The 15,042-nt window shown below is 42.2% G+C and overlaps 1 pseudogene; it reads left to right on the top strand.

Moving 5' to 3' along the window:
- The first annotated feature begins 13,442 nt into the window (after positions 1 to 13,442).
- On the top strand, positions 13,443 to 13,794 carry LOC147459145 (uncharacterized; annotated as a pseudogene).
- Positions 13,795 to 15,042: the final 1,248 nt, after the last annotated feature.

Below are 15,042 nucleotides of genomic sequence, written 5' to 3'. Positions count from 1 at the left end.
TGATCCCTGGAACATATAAGACATCTGGCAAGCATAAATCTGAACCATCTGAAATGGTAATCAAAATCTTACCAACGCCTTTGATTGGATAAGAAGCATTATTTGCACATGTCACCTTCTTTCCTACTGGAGCTGCATCCAATGAACAAAACAAATCCTTCCTTGAAGTAATATGCCTGGATGCACCACTATCAAAGTACCAAATCATTTGTGTCTTGTCAACACTCTAAGCAGAAAAATTTGAACATACTACAAAAGCATAAGAATCCTGCACAAAGTTTGCAGACTCTTCTTTAGCTGTAGAAGAATCACTAGAAGCTGAAACAACCAAACTTGAATCTTTCTTCTTTTCTTTAGCAATTCGCTTTTTACACTCACTAATGTAGTGACCAGGTTTCTTGCAGTAGTGACATTTACCTTTCTTCTTGGACTTGTCGGAATCACCTTTAGACTTCTCTGAAGACTGTCCTGCACTAGACTTGGAGTGATGAGCACTCTCTTTACCCCTGTTTTTGTTCTGTACAACAAGAGCATGATCCATACCATCCACCTGTAAAGAATTGTTCTTACGTGATTGATCCTCCTGCAATAGCAAAGCCACTAACTCTTCAAAATAAAGAGGGTCAGGATTAGCTCGCAAAGACAGAGTCAAAGAAGTCTGAAAAGTCAAATAAGATGGTGGTAGTGAATTGAGTGTTTTGGAAACCAAGTCCTTCTCTGGAATCACTTCATCAATGCTAAGCAATTGCTCTTTAAGATCCCTGATTTTTGTAAGATGCTCGAGAATATCGTCACTTTCGTCCATCTGTATTTTGTCAAGTTGTTTCTTCAAAAACTCTATTCTGGCATCATTTCTTCCTCCAAACATAGCTTGCAGAGTGTTCCAAGCATCCTCAGAAGTTCTGCAAGATCTGATATGTGGTGTGATTGTCCTCTTTATGGTTAAGGCAATCACAGCCATAGCCTGTGCATCTTTAGTATCCCATCTCTTTTGCTCTGGAGTGACTTGTGAGGGTCCTGCACCAACAGCTGCACCACGACCAGGCGTGGCAGGTGCAATGCTACCTGGACGAACTTCATCTCCAGATACATAATCCCACAATCCTTTATCAACCAAAACATTTTTGGCCATAAAAGACCAAAGAGAATAGTTGGTACCATCCAATTTGTCTTCGGATGTAAACGCACCAAAAATCTCTTTCTCCGTAGATTGAGCCATACTGTAGATGCACACAAGAGAGCAAAAGAACCTCCAAGAGATTCACAAATCTCCTCTCCAATCCAAGCAAAACTCTACACAAAATCTCAGCACAAAGCTAAGACAAGCTGCTTCCCAAAAGAACTGTTTACCGGAAGAAAATATGTCAAAAAGCACACCCTCTTGATCTAAACGCCTCCGAAAAGTAACTTCTGCTACGCTGCTCAGAACAAAATTCTGAGGGCTCGAACGGCTTCGAAAGGGGGGTAAAACCGCAGGTCGCCTGATCAGAATACTCCCGGAACGTCGAGGATGCTCCCACGAACAAATTTTCCGAAAACTGCCTGAAAACTGCGATTGCGCGCGCGGACGCGAAAACGCAAGTAGAGGCTCTGGAAATCACCTCGCTCTGATACCAATTGTTGAAGATGATGAAACAGGAAACAGAAGGAAGACAGCAACTCAGAGTAGGAAGAAGATGGAGAAGGAGAAGACACAGAGCTTGTGTACGAGATCTCTGTAGTCTATCTCTCTGTATTGGAATAATAATGTATATACAAACTCAAAGCTACAAAGCTTATATGAAACCCTAAGAGATAAGGTGTCCTTTCACACCAGATGTCCAAGGGGAAAAACTCAGTGGGAGAAAAGTGCCCCTGGTGAAGCGCGTATACACACTAACACTACTACATGTCTACAAGTTGAACCCTCAGGGAGTTGTACTTTTGCGACCATAATAACAAAAGGGTCACTAGACTTTGGGGCTGGTACGTCTTGGCTCGGAACTCTGCCATGCTGTGTCGACTCTCCTCTCTCTCTCTCTCTCTCTCTCTCTCTCTCTCTCTCTCTCTTTAAGTTCAGTGATTTTGCAGTTTTTGTTCTTGTGTTGGTATTGATTTCTCGCTTGGAATGTCCAATCCTATAACTATTACTCTCCAAAACAACAAAGGACAAAAACTTTCTTCAATAGACACTAACTCTATGTACCCATGCACCAGACGCCAATCGGTACTTCTAGGAAGACATCAATCACTGATTTATCACATTCTCGTCAAGGTCTCAAATACAAATTATGATCATTGTAACCATTTAGCAATCACATTGTAATGCAAGGGCACCACGTGCCAATGGAAAAGAACAGACAACCCAAATGTTAGACGCTTCAAAACAAAGTGAATGGAAAGAGATGCATGACACACGAGACACATAGTGGCGTAGTTTCACCCCAAGAGAGCATTGGCCCTAAACGATGGAGCCCTTTGGTATTTATTTATATTGCTTGAATAGTGTACAACTTTGTGGCTCTTCTCTACATCTACACACAACACGGGGCTGTCTCTGTACGGCTTACCATGTGAGTAGCCTACTTCACGTGATCTTTTTTTTATAAATTATTTGTGTGCCCCATGGCTCCATCGGATGGGACCCTATAAGTTGGAACAACTTATAATCTTATCTTATTAGATTTTGGGCGGACATGCCACGTTTTTATTTTGTGACATACCCCCCTCTTGAAATAATTGTAATTGCCCTCGATTACGCTTGCAAAAAATAGACATAAGCCTTGAACTAGTTCAATAGACACTGACTCTTAAGTACAGACGCACTAGATGACACAAATCCAACACTTGCACAAAGACGACAGTCAGTGAACATCAAATCACATTCAAATAGAATCCGTCGAGATCTAGGACCATGATTCCTAGCAATGTGTTTAGCAATCGCATCTAGATCCTCACCGAACCTCACTGATGTTGGATTAACTAATTCTTGTTGCGATCATGTCCATAGAATCTCAAGATTGAAATGCTGCAGTCATTTTGTCTTTCAACCTTCCACTCGAACACAATCACATGAGTGAGAATACCAAAATCAGTTTCATTTTTGGGAATTCCCATTTTGAAGTAGTTCTGTTATAAAGTCATCCAACAAAATACTGTCAGCACATTAGTATCCCTGAAGCTCAAAGGACAATCAATGACTTTATTCCATGTGGGTAATCTATGACATAGGAGCGGAGTGACTCCCCTCTTGTGTAGTCCCGTTTGCACCAGATTCAACCCTGCTGATCTCCATGATCTGTCAGAATAGTCAAAGCTAGACCAAAATCTCAAGGTAAAGTTCCAATCTGAGGAATTTTCTAGGTCCTCCTCCTCCATCCACTTCGCATCCAATGCTGGAGAGAGTTCTTGACTAAGAATGCCCGTTCACTTTACCTTTTTGATTTCCTTTCCTTGTAAGCCAGTATCTGTTCTGAAATGAGTATCTCCTCGCTCTCTTCCACTTCAGGTTGCTCCTCAGGCTCCCTGTCTATTGGCACCTCACCCTTGAAAGGTTTCAATAGACGCACATGAGAAGCATTGTGAATCTTCCAAGTATCTGGCAAAGGATATATCATTTATCTTCTCTTGAATCTGGAAAGGACTTCTTAGCTTTGGAAAAAGCCTCTCCTTTCTCTTTCGTTTTCTTAGGCGTGCCTTCTCAAACCACCCGATCTTCTTCCTTAAGCTGCAAGTCACATCGAATCTTGCGGCTCCCTTCTTATGCCGTGCTTGAGAGTTCTCAAGAGCCTCGTGCACCTTAGCAAAAGTAGTATCCAGATCTAGATTGTATTGATCTTCTTTAAAATCTTATCTTGGGTCTAGGGAATTCTTTGATCTATGAGCTGATTTCCTTTTTCCTTTATTTTCTTGTGCCATGGGACTTGTGGGTAGCTTCTTTAGATTCCCCTATCCATTGGTACATCAGTCTCAATCATCGAACCCTGAGACGCACTATCATCTGATCCCCTTTCTCCGGAATCCTCTAATGAGCTTGCATCTGATTCCCTTTTTTGGTCGAAACCTTTGGATGTGCTACCATCTGATTCTCCAAAATCCTGCGATGAGTTGTCATCCGGCTCCCCTGATTGATTCTCTTTACTAGCAAACTCTTGCCCTATTGAGGTAGATACTTCTCTGTCCATAGGATAAGTGAATGAGCCAGCATGCGTTCCAAATTGTGCCTTAGCATATTGCATAAGTCTTTGAATAAAGTAAGACTTTTGGTTTAGACAATAGTCTCGAATCTCTTTTAGCAAACCACAACACAACCGCTCAATCTAGTCTTTCAATGTAATCTTCCGAAACAAAGACATTGGGAAATAAGTATCCCAAAACCTTTGGCAATAATCATTTAATGTATCTTTTCTCAGTCATTTTCAAGTGATGCCAAGTCTTCATGACATCTCTTGCTTATTCATGTGATATTGAAGTTGACATGAAAATTGTCTTGAATTTTAATCACGTCGCAGGTGTTTCTCTGTGTAGCAACAGTAGACCACCATGTTTGTACAATTCCTTTCAAGTAAGATGCCTCCCTTCACACCATGGAGTGTTTTGTGAACGATATCTAGAGAAGGCAACGTCAATCTGTTGTAGAATTTCAAGGGCTTGATGGGTGTCCTGGTAGCCTAAAAATGTCTTGAACCTGACGATCTGACCCCCTCTCTTGAACTCCTTGGTCTTCTTGCCCATCTGGTCACTGTAAGAAAAGAACGAGCTTCCTTCCTCTGAACTTCTAGATGCCTTCCATGCCTTCTAGACTTTCCCAAAAATCTGCTTTTCTTACTTTTTCTTGGCTACAAAAATCTTATCTTTGGTGCTCAGAAATGATGGGACCTTCTTAGCACCCTCCACTACCTCAATTGACACCTTCCCCGTTAAAGAATGAATTGTGATGTTGTAGGCAAACTCCACCACGGGCAACAAATCCAAAACCATTGAATTGGCTATCTCAAATTTCCCGTTTGTTTGTGGGTGGAACGAGGATGAGAACTGCAACCACGTGGAAATGTTCTCTTAGATTTTCCTATAAACTAACTAGTTGAATTGGAGAATCTTTGTAAAAAAGAATGGACTTAGGCATGCCATGGAATCAAAAAATCTGTAAGACAAACAGTTGTGCCAAATGATTGGGCTTAATTGTCCTCTTTATCGGAATAAATTTGGCCTCAAAGGCTCTGTAACACACAACATCGTTTTCTGTATCAAATAGCCATCCCATATGGAATAGCTTGCAACTGTCTCTCCACTCTCTATTTGGTGAAAGATATCTACAAAATCAGGATCTATAGTGTATTATTGATCTACCATATCCTCGAAGCTTCAATGATGTATCGTGGAAATATCGAAAATCAAGGGATTGTGAGAAATTGCATCTGCCACTAAGTTTTTCTGTCCCTGAACATGAACTATCTGAAAGTGGAACTGTGACAAGATGTTGGCCCATCGCATCTGGTTTTTTGAAAGCTGCTTCTGTGACAAGTAGTAACGTAAACTCTGGTGATCTATAAAGCTTGTAAGGTTAGCTTTGAGAAGATAGTGTCGCGGTTGCGTAACAGCATGGATAATTTCCAAAAGCTCTTTCTCATAAATTTGTGCAACCATTTCAGCACGTAAAAACATCCTGCTTTCATAAGCAATCACATGGCCTTCTTTGCATCAAGACTGCTCTCAAACTGCACCTCATAGTAAAGTTCAAATGGCTTTTGCAAGTCTTCTAAGGCCAAGACGAGTCCAGTAGTCTATGGTCTACTTCATTCTTGGAGAAGACAATGATGTCGTCAAAGAAGTGTCTACAAATGATCGGTACTCTCTAAAAATTATGTCCATCATACGGTTGAATGTAACCGGTGTATTTGTAAGGCCAAATGACATTACTAAATATTTGTACAAACCAAAAGTCGTCCTAAAAGCTATCTTGTAGAAGTTTCCAAGAGCAATTTGGATCTAATGATATCCAATCTTTAGGTCAATTTGGTTAAAACAAGTGGACGCCTGAAGACTGTTGACTGTATCATCAACCCTTGGGATAGGGATTTTGTTCTTAATGGTGATTTTATTGAGAGCTCTAGAATCTATACACATTCTCCAAGATCCAACTTTCTTTAGTACTAGCAACATCGGTGAATAGAACAGTGAAGTTCTTTTTAAGGTTGGATGAGACCTTTTTCAAGAAGTTCTTTTACTTGGTTCATTATTTCTTCATTTTGGGCTCAGCTAACTTGGTAAGGTGGATGTTTGGTGGTGTTCTATCGAGAATCAAATCAATCGTGTGATCTTCAAGACGTGAAGGAGGCAACTCGTCTGGTAAGCCCTCAGAGAAATAGTCGGCCTGAGCTCGCAAAAAATTTTGTCGTTCTTTTTCAAGGTCTGACATATTTGACCTTCAATCATCATATAGGTCTTTCAAGAAAATCGGGTAAACAAAAGAATTTGGATTTCATCAAGTGGGATGGACTTTCCTTTCAGTTTTAAGTCAATATCTTTTCCCTTCTCATTCTAGCTTTCCCAGCCCTGAAATCGACCCACCACGCTGTTCTTGGAGAACCAAGGGATTCCTCGGAGGATGCTACACCCTTCCAAAGGCATGATGAAAAAGTCTCTGTGCCCTAAATACCCTTGACAATGCAAACGTAGTTTGTCAATGATAGGTATAATGGCAACATCCCGTCCAGGTGCCTCTAGAACAGCCATGGCATGTGGCCCCATTTCCTTGGGCATACTTCCAAATCAAGCGGCCAATTCAATTGAAATTGGCTTTGGCTTCTCCATCAAAAAAGATAAGGGTTTCTTGGTCTCACACTTTGCCCCATGCTATTCAAAGTTCGGTACGTTCATCTGATCAAGGTTGGCGGTCCCCACAAAATCTGGTACCAGTCTTGCTTTCATCTTTCCTTTTCTTCTGCGCTCGGTTGCTGCTCTGTAACTCTCTGGCTTATCTTTTGGTGGTCCTTTGGTTCATCTTCTTTTCAAGAGTTCTATCCATGTCTTTCTACAAGTACAGGTTTCGCTTGTCTGTACTTGTCTGTCTTCTCAGGTTTCCTAATGACCTTTAGGAGGATCAATGGCCTCATGCCATCTCAAGTAAATCTCATCAATCGGGTAATTCTTTATGTGTTTCACTAATCCCACATCTTTGGAGTACTTGATCAATCTTTTCACACATATGTCAACGTGCATCTGACACTTGTACCCATTTTGGCAAACTTTTCTATGAAGAATTTGTCCAAATCTTCATTCTTTTCTTCAGTTCCCGCGCTAAATTTCAACTTTTCTTTACCTACCCACCGACAAGTGTTATCTCTGTCAAATTCTCCGCGAGAACCAATGTATAATCTGGGGTTCTTTATGGTTTATACAGTGTAAGACAGAGCGAGGAAGATAGGAGCGTGCCCCAATGCGCAATGTACAAAGGTTGGGGGTGGCTAATAAGTCCGGGGTATTAGCCCCAAATCTGGCACCCCTTTCGGTATTTCTTTATCATTAATCATTGCAAAGTACAACTCCCAAGGGACCTCTACTTTCAGACTCTGTGTCCAGATGCTCTACACCACGAGGCCCTAAGGGCTCTTTTATTCTTACAAGGGATGCCCCAAAAGCAATTAGTTCAAAAGCAATCAATCCCAAAAGCATTTGGTCAAAAATTTGGCACCAAAAGATGCCAGGGAAATCCATACAACCTGCCACGTTAGCATGTCAACGCAAAACATAAGGCTGTCTGTACAGCTTGCCACGCCAGCAACCTTCATGCTATCCTTTTTAAAAAGTTATTCTTGTGTCCCCCAGGGCCCCATGAAAAGGAACCTATAAGTTGGAACAACTTATAATCCTATCTTATCAGATTTTGGGCAGACGTGCCGCATCATTAATTTGTGACATCCTCAGGGCATCTAAAAGTAGTTAACTTGAAAATCATCACATCCAAAATCATTTGGTCCAAAAGTTGCGAGCTTGAAATCTTAAAATCTATACAACTTGCCATGTCAGCAGCATAGAACGTGGACGTCCGTACAATTTCCACGTCATCAGTTTGCCAGTGCAATTTGCTAGTCATTCGTACAACACCATGTCGGCATCTTTTTCCGCAAGTCTTTTGTGTGTGTGCGTGCATGCGCACGCGCTTATCATTAAGCTCTATCGGATGGAGGTACCATAAGTAGTTGGGGGTCAAGATTTTAACCCTAACCCTTCTTTAATAATAAGGCCACTCGATGAGGAAGTGTAAGTTGGTGAGAACTTCTTCTTCTTTTGCTTCTGCTAGGGTTTAGGCCCCTCGGTCGGGATTTGCAAGCTAGCTAGGATTAGGCTCATGGAGCCCTAACCTACTGAGTCTTCAATAGCTTACACGTGAGCAGTTTGTGACATCCCTCTCTGACTGCACCAATCTGTAACAGATATATTGATGCACTAAAATTACATACCTAGGCAGTCTCTGTAATGGGGACGGGCATCATGTGCCAGCGAAAAAGAACCAATTGAACAACTTTAAGCACTTCAAATAACATTGAACTGAAAGAGATGCACAATGCATGAGATGGAGAGTGGTAGAATTTCACCTCAAGAGAGCACTAGCCCCAAACCTTGGCGCCCCTTTTGGTATTTCTTAATATTGCTTCAACTCAGTACAAGCCAGTACTCTGTCTAGTGCACTCCCAAGCGGAGACATGCCAGATACTGAGCTTATGGCATATATTTAAAGGCCCTTGGCCATGAAAAGCAGATACATGAAAAGCTTCAAGTCCTAAAAGCGTCCAGACTCCCCAAAATCTGCCAACATCAAATTTGGAAATCCGTACAGGTGCCACTTCAGCGTAGAAAGAAGAATCCCGTACATTTGCCACGGTAGTAGTCCAACGCAAATTGCGGGTTGTCCATAAAGCTGTTGCCACATCACCAGTCCTACATGAAAATCTTGTGCGTGTGTGTGTGTGTGTGAGAGAGAGAGAGAGAGAGAGAGAGAGAGTGGATCCTGCTTTATTTTATTTGTAGGTCCCCTAGGCCCCATAAGTTGGTGGAAACTCTTCTCCTGCTATCACGGGAGACGGGCACCACGTGCCAACGGAAAAGAACAAATTGAACAACTTTAAGCATTTCAAATAACAACTGAATTGAAAGAGATGCACGACAGGAGACGGGGAGTGGTGGAGTTCCGTCCCAAGTGAACACTCGCCCCAAACCTTGGCGTCCCTTTTGGTATTTCTTTATATTACTTGAGCTCTGTACAACACCAATACTACATCCTCTGTAGCACATGCGAAGCATACCAGAGAATGAGTCCTTGACTCAGATTTAAAGGCCGTTGGCCATGAAAATCGGTTACATGAAAATCTTTTAAACTTCAAAGCATCTGGCCCAAAAGCAGATACCCAAAATGCTGCTAGCGCAAAAGCAGAGATTTGTACACCTCTGCCACGTTAGTAGCCTACATCGCAAAACGCGGACGTTGGTAAAGTGCCATGTCAGCATGCCAACGAAAAATTTGAAAGTTTTGTACAAGTTATTATGTCAGCAATTTAACATAAATTTTGAGAATTTTGTATTGTTGCCATGTCATCAGCTTTTGCGCATTCCTTTGAGTATTTTTTTGCTTTATTTATTATCTTTATGTCACTTGGCCCCCATCAAACAGGGTCCCATAAGCTGGTAAGACTTCTTCTGATGTTGCTCTTTTGTTGCTGCTTCTTATGGTTTAGGCCCCTCCGCTGGGATCTACTCCATTCTTCAGTGGCTTGAATCGTTAACTGCTTGTGACATCCCTCCTTCTTGAAAGAAAGCAATCGTCTGCAATTACAACATATCTGCAAAACAACTCAAGTTAGCTCAAATTTTTTTTTTTGAGGGACATTTTGAGGGACAATCTACTCTCATTCCAAATTGGAGCTCTTGAATTGCTGGGTCGTTGGCTTCCCAAAAGAATCTCATCCAATAAGGAGTCTCCTTCCAGATTGGAGCTCTTGATGTCTTGGGTCGTTGGCTTCCCAGAAGAATCTCATCCAATAAGGAATATTGAGTGGTTGGCACATCACAATGCAACACAAATGCTCACATATGCATGTTACAAGACACAATGAACAGCGTCGCTGAGCACTCCCCCAAGACAGATGGTCTATGATATGAAGCTACTCATCAACTACCTCGTCACCCCCCCGTGCAAATAACCTAAAAGGTCTATTGGTACAACCAAACACTCCCCAGACCGTAGCTTGCATCACTTGGAGGTTCAAGCATACAACCAAATGCTCCCCAGGTATCCCGTCTACGTCGTTCGGAGGTTTTCCAACATACAACAAACGCTCCCCAAACATCCCATCTGTGTCTTTCCGAGGTTTAGACAATACCAAAACAAAATTTTTCATTACCCCACCCGAGAGAAAATCACCAAGCATTGAAACCAAAATTCAAACCAGATTCAGTGCAAATCGGCACTAGGAAAGTTTTAACTCCGATACCATCCATTTTCAAACAAATTCCAAATCACCAAACAAGCTAGTTCTCAAACATATTCTCAAAAAAAATTCAAACTTAAAAAGAAATCTCGACATTAGTCAAGCTCGAAAATCGACTTGCTTTCCATCTGGAAACCTGGACCAACAATTAGGGTTATATTTCTTCCATAAGGCTGTAGCCAACTGTAGCATTGTTGGGAGGTGTCTAAGGCATATAACTTTGGGAAATCTTTTGAAAACTTGTCGAGTCCGTGGAGTGTGCGGCTTGGTAGCTATAGACATCCACCACTGCACATGGCACTGCCTCAGGGAAAAACAACGGTTTGAAAAAAATTAATCGTTGATCCTTCTCTTGCATGTGTAATGGAATTGGCCTATTTAATTTGAGAGTAACAGAAATTAATGAGAGTACTTTTGAGAAATGACTTTGTGAGCATAGCGGGTGAACATAATTGAAGATAGCAACATAATCATAGCAATTAGTTAACTTGGCATGAACAATACTTTTGCAAGAGAGAGAATTTAGAGAACATGAAAATAGTTGAGGATCGGATTTATGTGGAGCCAGTCCCCCCTTCAATAGGCATTTGTATTATGATTTCTGCCATTAAGAGAGACTTGTTACAATACAATCTTTGTGTTCCTTGTGACCTAGGTGATGCAATGAAGATGGAAAGATTCATGCATCACAAACATAACATAAACTTGAAGAAAGCTTTAACTATCCCAAGCCTTAGTCCCAAGACCTCAAACACCTTCGAAGGTGGAGAGAGCTAGCAGGGAATGAGGGTAGGGAAGAGGAAGAAGAAACATTTTGTAGGAGAAAGAACTAGTTCCTCACTTATCATAACTCTTGTTGCTAGCATACATAATAGCATAGTAATGAAGAAGAAGGAGATGGCAAGCTTAAGCATCGAATCATGGCTCTTGGTTGGATTTGGACTCCATATCCAAGAGTGTTGGTGTAGGCTCTCAACCTCTACTTGCTTGGAGAAGGAGAGGGAGCTCTTGCACTTTGCATAGCACACAATGAGAGTGTTTGTGAGTGTGTGGGTGAGTATACCCCCTAAGAAACCCCCTAGCTTGCTTGGGTCGACCCCCCCTTGTAGCTCATGCTTGAAGCTCATTGGACCCCTCCAAGCCTAGCCAATCATAAGCAAGAGGCATTACAAGCAGCAAGGGTAGCCTTGAGACAAGTGTCTCCCTTTCCCCTTTGAGAGAGAGGGCTAGATACATGCTAAATCAATTAATTAAATCTCCTAAATTATCATTGGACCCCTTGGGTGGCCAACCAATAGGCTTCAGGCACACCATGAGGGCAACATGAGGAGGAACTTGACAAGTGTCCCTTTTGCTTTCTTTGTACCATGTATGCCTTGTGTGAGTGTGTGGGTGTTCTCTCTCATCCACCCTCATGTAGGGATTGCCCCCTCCTTGTAGGGATTGAATATTTGACTTTTTGACACCTCAAGCCCCTCATGCATAGGCCCAGTTCCCACCACAAGCTTGGCTCTTAAGCATTTTAAGCTTGGGCTGGGTTCTCACCTCAAGTGCAACCCTAGCATCTCAAGCATGTCAAGCACCTCAAACATCTCAATAATTAAGCACCTCAAGAATCTCAAGCACCTAAATCATCAAGCACCTCAAGCATCTTAGTCATCAAGCATGACAAGCAGGACAAGCACCTCGATCTGGGTTGGGTTCCCGCGCCTCAAGCTCAGCCCTAGCTTACCTAAGGTCAAAGGAATTTTACACACATTATTGGAGGTCTTCAATGAAGCTAACCCTAAGGCCTTATGCTCCATTTGTTAGGATTGCTCTTTGATAGACCATCTCTCATTTGGGCCCCTTTACCATTGGCCACGTTGTGACGTGTTTTTACGGAATGATGCAAGCCACCCCAAGGAATTTGGAAAGGGTTTTTTAATTATTTTGGGTCCCTTATATGTAAATAAAGCATGATTTTACAAAGTGTACAAAGGCGATGTGTGCCAGCTGTCTCTATGCATGCGGGCCAGTTGTGCGGGATGCATAGTTTTGCTGTTTTTGTACATAGACGTGTCGAAACTTGAAAGAGTCACTTAGTACTTGAAAAATATGAACAAAACTGAGTTTTTATCAGCTTGAGAATGTGAGTGAGTGGGGGATTTGACAGAGGAAGATCTAGGAGCAAGAAGCCCTGATTGCCGCGAAGGATAAAGGCGTTTGGGAGTAGAGCAGCCTGTCTTGCTAGTCGAGGGCCCGATGTGGTGAGTTGAGAGTGTGTCTCTCCTCAATGGGCTGATGAAAGTGGGTGCTTAGCTCTTCATATTGACCTCTCTTCATCTTGTTTTGAGGTATGGTGGCTATGGTGTGTGCACTCCTTGTGGTGCAGCTAGTCGAGGGTAAACTATGTGCTGCAATGCCTTGCTTGTACATATATCAAAGGGCAAGGTTTCCCCCAAGTTTTCCATCACTTTTTTTGATTTTTTTTTACTGAACTTTGTGGGTTTTCAAATTAAGCTTGATTTGAGTGGGTTTTGATCAAGCTATGTGTATATATGAGAGCGCCTATGGAAGCCCTACTAGCACATGGAAGGGCGTTTGAAAAGAAGTGAAGCTCTTTGAGTTATGGTCAAAAGTGCAGAGATTTCCATGGTTTTTTTCTCACTTTTTTCCTTGATTTTATTGCTTCCTTGGTGTCTTTGAGTGCAATGGAGTGTAGTGGGAGTTGTAGCGGTGTAGAGGGATGCTAGTCGAAGCTAGTCGAGGTTGCGTGTGAGTGAGGCTGTCAAAATTCGTGAGAGAAGATCAGCCCATATTATCTTGAGAGAGCTATACTCTTCATCCTCTTTTCTTGGTGTTGGTTTGAGGTGTTGTAGAGGCCAGCCCCCCAATCCTTCACATAAACTGGTGCCCCCACGGAGGAGAAGAGAATCCTTCTAACAGGGTTTTGATCTACAGATTGGCATCCATTTGAAGATCAACTCAAGGCCTATGGCGGGAGATGGGTATGAAGTCTTCAAGGGTGGGAAAGGAGAAGATGTTGACAAGTTCATCCGAAGGGACGAATTGATTGCATTGAAGAGCAATAGGGACGATGGTGCATTCAAGGTACGTTTGGTGAGTTTGCTACTTGAAGGTGAAGCACGTGAATGGTATGAAGATAGGCTTGAAGGTGGTGTAAAGGGAGATTGGAATCTTATTTCTCATGCCTTGAGAGAAGAGTTTGAGAAGGAGGATGATCCTGAGTATTTGTGGAGAGAGCTAAGCAAGCTACAACAAGGAGAACATGAAGACATCAATGTGCACATAAACAGGTTTGAAGCTTGTTGGAGAAAGATCATAAAGGGACTTGAAGAGAATCAAATTCCCCCTGATTTCTTGAAGAAATATGGGTTTGTGGTTGTCTTACATCAAAGCATTAGAGACAAGGTGGAGCTCAAGGACCCAGGGACCTACAATGAGGCAGTAAAGGTTGCTAGAGAGCAATGGAGAAAGAAGGTGAGAAGGCATGAAATGGCAAATAGGGAAAGAGAAGCAAATGTACATCAAAGGGATGGTTATGTATCAAAAAATAATGTGGTCGAGCCTTTGCCTTTGGATATGCATGTTGAAAGGGAAATCCATGTAGAAGCTCCAAGAGTGGACAATGGAGGACAGGAATCCTTTCACCAAGACATTCAAAGATTGACAGAGCAAATAGGAAACCTCAACCTTGCTATGCAAGCTATCCAACAACAAGTAAGAAGACATCAAGGAGAACGGCCTCAAAGGAATAGAGGTGATAATGTGATGTGTTACAATTGTGGGGAGAGAGGGCATATATCGCCCAATTGCAATCAACCAAGGAGAGAGCCAGGAGGTATATATCCTATCATACAAAGACAAATAGGTAATGAAGGCAATGTAAATGGAAATTTTCAACCTCTCCAAGGTCAAGGACTTGCACAACAATAGGGACAAAATCAAGCTCAAGCACCTCCACAATTTAACGTAGGAATTTTGGAGGCAGTTGAGGAGGGAGATGAAGATGATGAGGTTGATGTCTTTGCAAATAAGAGAACAAGGGCACAAAAATCAGGGAGTGAAGGCCTTTTCAAAGGGGAAAGAGCAAGGACAAAGACAAGGAGAGATGTAGATAAAGGCAAGGCACCTATGGAAGAGGCTGAAAGTAGTAAGCAGGCAAAGGTAAGGGCAAGAAGAAGGAAGATAGGCATGGATGATTTTCAGCTTGGGAAGGGTCAATCAACATGCAATCTCTTAGAAGACTTGAAGAACAAGAGGGTCGACATATCATATGGGCAATTTGAGCTCAAGTATGAGAAGGCACTGGCATAAACTAGCTAGTGTTAGAAGGGTGAAGGTAAAGACACGCGATGCACATGTAGTGCAGCTTCATAAAGTTACTGATGTTTTGCCTGTGGTTGATGCTTGGATACATGGAAGGAGGGTGAATAATGCGTACATGGATGGTGGAGCCCAAGTGTGCGTTATGACAGAGGAAACAATGCAGTAATTGGGATTGCAGCTCACAGACAAATCCTTGTTCAGTGTGAAGATGGCAAATAGTAGCAGAGTGAAATGCTTGGGAGTT

Source organism: Adiantum capillus-veneris, chromosome 4 (genome assembly GCF_014529385.1).
Source record: "Adiantum capillus-veneris isolate H3 chromosome 4, ASM1452938v2, whole genome shotgun sequence".
Taxonomy (NCBI): Eukaryota; Viridiplantae; Streptophyta; class Polypodiopsida; order Polypodiales; family Pteridaceae; genus Adiantum; species Adiantum capillus-veneris.
The sequence above is the reverse complement of the archived record's forward strand: the minus strand, read 5'-3'. Positions and strand labels throughout refer to the sequence as shown.